Below are 4,033 nucleotides of genomic sequence, written 5' to 3' on the forward strand. Positions count from 1 at the left end.
GCCTTCTCTATAAAGGGGCTTGGGTGCAAGAAATCATTTGCGGCCCCATATTTTTTGTAAAGTAAAACAAAATTTACAAACATGAACATACAGAGTGAGTCCGAAGAAACAGAACACCTAAATATCTCCGTTACTTTTCGTTGTATAAAAAAAACATCTTAGGACAAAGTTACACTGTTTGAAGGGCCACATGTAACGGTGTAAGGGAAAAATTTTCAAGGTCATTTTTTTAACAAGATTTCAAGGTCATCGATATTTTTTTAAATGGAATGAGGTATTTTTTTAAGACATCAATCGATGCAGCTGGACATTCGTCATAAAAAAGTACTAACACATGTATGTCGAAAAGTTAGTATAGTTCAGGAGATATTTCAATTTAAATAACTCTAAAACACCATTACTGTCGTACTAAAACGTTAGCGTTTACTTGCTGGTGTAAATTGAAGAGTTGAAATTGACGAATTGAAATTGAAATTGAAGTTGGAGGGTTGATATTGAAATTGAAGTTGAAGGGTTGATATCGAAATTGATGTTGAATGTTTGATATTGACATTGAAGTTGAAGGGTTGATATTGAAATTGAAGTTGATATTAACGAAATGATATTGAAAAATTGAAGTTCAAATTGAAGAGTAGAAATTGAAATGGGAGAGTTAAAATTGAAATTGAAAAATTGAAATTGAAAACGAAGTTGAAGAGTTGATATTGCAATTGAAGTTGAAATGGAAAAATTGATGTTGAAATTGAAATTGAAGAGTTGAAATTAACGAATTGAAATTGAAAAATTGAAGTTGAAATAGAAGAGTAGAAATTGAAGTTGAAATTAAAGTTGAAATGGAAGAGTAGAAATTGAAGTTGACATGGAAGAATAGAAATTGAAGTTGAAATGGAAGAGTTGAAATTAAAGTTGAAATTGAAAAATTGAAGTTGAAAATGAAGTTGAAAAGTTGATATTGAAGTTGAAGTTGAAATTGAAATTGATGTTAGCGTTTACTTACTTGTGTAACGTCTTAGTACGACAGTAATGGTGTTTTAGAGTTATTTAAATTGAAATATCTCGTGAACTATACTAACTCTTCGACATACATAGGTTAGTACTTTTTTATAACGAATGTCCAGTTGCATCGATTGATGTATTACAAAATACCTCATTCCCTTTAAAAAATATCAATTACCTTGAAATCTCATTAAAAAATGACCTCGAAAATTTTTTCCCTTACACCGTTACATGTGGCCCTTCAAACAGTGTAACTTTGCCCCAAGAAGTTTTTTTGTACAACGAAAAGTAACGTAGATATTTAGATGTTCTGTTTCTTCGGACTCACCCCGTATATTACTAATGCATGTTTATTTAATGCGTGATTTTGTTTTTGCTAATACATTAATTACTTCAGAAAAATTACATTATTTTAGTTCTTGATCATGTTGGGGCCCTCTCAATCGCGGGCCCCCGGTGCATAGCATCCGCCGCACCTCCCAAATGGCCGGCCCTGCCTAGAGGGACATACAGTGCTGCAATCTGATTGTTGTTACTTCGATTTTTTATCAAAACATGTTTCCTTAAGTTTTTTTTAAAAATGTTTTGATCGAACTCTGACGAAGCACAAAGTTCCACAATTCATTAAAAAATGAAAAACTGCTTTTCACTTACCTAATGTTGAAGGATCACATAAATGTTCGTCTAATTTATTGCATAAATTCAAACTGTAAAAACCAAGTAATTTGAATTACTTCACTTGTTTCGACAATGTTTAGAGCAATAAGTACAGCTTGTCAAATCTAGCTGTGCGGCTGAATGTCCCCCGCATGGGGAAATCTTTGTATTTGTTTGCCCATTCCTATGCTTTGGTCAGCCGCACAGCTAGATTTGACAAGCTGTATGTTCATTGACTGATTCATCATCTGCACTAATCTGCAGTTGTCAATTTATTAATATTCTCAAGAGATTTCCAATGACTTACTGCGTCGTTGTCATTGCCATGTCGTAAATTTTCCACGGGAATCTTTTTTCTTTGTAGAAGTAAGTTGCCATACCATGTAAAGCATTATCAGCATCTACCAAGTTCGTTTTCAAACGACTATTCTGAATATATGGAACTGCTCCCAAATCCTGTCATAAAATGTTATATGCAGGCTTTTTTTCGTAACATTTAATTTGTATAGATACATACCATACCAATAATGATACCAGCAATATTTAGTCGCACTTTTGGCTTCGTTAATACGCGATAGCGTAAGTCAACTCCATTCCAGAACGCAACAATGTATCGTTTAGCTTGGTCAATGTTCTTGCCTAGCATTCTACATTGAGAACAGAATTGGAAATATATAAACAAGAAGGTACGTTACAATAATTCTACGCGAAACTTTTGGAGTAAAATTTCGGATTTTGTTCAAATTTAAATATGTTGTATATATATTTCTATATATTTATTTATTTTATTCTATATATGTATAGTCTAAATATTTATTTATTTTGGCATCGCAGCCTAGAAATAGACTTGGTTTTATGCATTACTATCGCACGCACTCATTTCCATACCGCACATACATACGCTTGACATACTTTACTTTTTGCCCCTAATACTCCTATATTCCTATATTCCTATAGCCCTATATACACTTTGTTTCACCTATCCTACATTACACAAAACATGTTGTAGTCTTTAGTGACCTATGAACGAATCTCTCAAAGGATTTTTCGATATCTTAAAAATTGTTGATTTTGCAGACGTGCAAAAAAACGTGTCACCCTTTCTTCATTGGATCATAAGTCCAGAACTATTAAACCGATGAAAATGAGTTTTTGGGAGCTTATAGCGAAAACATAAGAGTATCTACTAAAAATGTTGTTTGAAAAAACTGTTTTTTTCGCCATTTGAGGGCCACTTTGCAAGACATTAAAAACAACGAGGATATAGTCCCCTTTGCGGACCTCTTTTTAAAAAGATGGACATTTGAAAATTGAGAAAAATTAAAATTATTTTTACAAGAGAGCACTACAATTCATTAAAAAATGATTCTTATCTACTGATCAAATTATCGTAATATATATATAGTTTTTGTAATCATTTTTTAATTATTTGTTTAAATTTTGTTGTTTTAAAATAAGATTTAAAATTGTTCATTTGTCACTTATTTAGAAGTTTTTCAGATAACTTAAATTACCGATGTCATTGGTTACAAATTTCTCTGTATTTCTTGACGTTTATTCTTCACATTATGAATAATATTTTAAGAATTAAATTAAGAGTCAATGAAGAAAGGGTGACACGGTTTTCTACATGTCTGTAAAATTAACGATTTTTAAGATATCGAAAAATTTAAAGACTACAACATATTTAAATTCGAACAAACTCCGAAATTTTCAAAAAGTGTCCGTTTTCACGTGGAATGACCTCTTCACGAAAGAAATATATCAAAATCTGATGAAAACAACTTATTTCTTCGGTAAATATAATTGTTAAATGTTTTCATTTGAATTAGATGATTACATTTTAAAGTACACGAAATGAATAAAAATTCTGTAAAGTAATCCTCACGAATATAGATCATAATCAACGACCACTAAAACTTCTGGATATACTACATCTGGAATTGGGTAGAAGCTAGTCAGTGGATTTGTAATCTCTGAAAAAATATAACCTATACAATGTTTATCACAATGATACAATGAGTATCACAATAAAAATTAAAACTGTCTTCTGTTCACAATACAGTAAAGTCTTGATCTAAGCCGGATCCTCAGGTCCATGCTGCGACATAGATCGTGTAGGGCTATTATTTTTTGAATGCAGTTGAAATTATATCTGGTTTGGTGTCATTCTAATCACAAAAATGCCACAAATAAGCTGGCGAAAGTCCCATAAAAAAATAATGAAAAATAAAGAAGTTTTATAATTGGATTAGTAGTGGTTTACACCGACATACCCGACCCCGTATCGGATTACGCGGCATGTTTACACTTTACACTGCTCGGCGACCGAAGCACTAGACGAACGGACTAAGATCGATCACCTCCATTGGACTTACAA

The sequence above is a fragment of the Lasioglossum baleicum genome, chromosome 18 (genome assembly GCF_051020765.1).
Source record: "Lasioglossum baleicum chromosome 18, iyLasBale1, whole genome shotgun sequence".
NCBI classification, from domain to species: Eukaryota; Metazoa; Arthropoda; class Insecta; order Hymenoptera; family Halictidae; genus Lasioglossum; species Lasioglossum baleicum.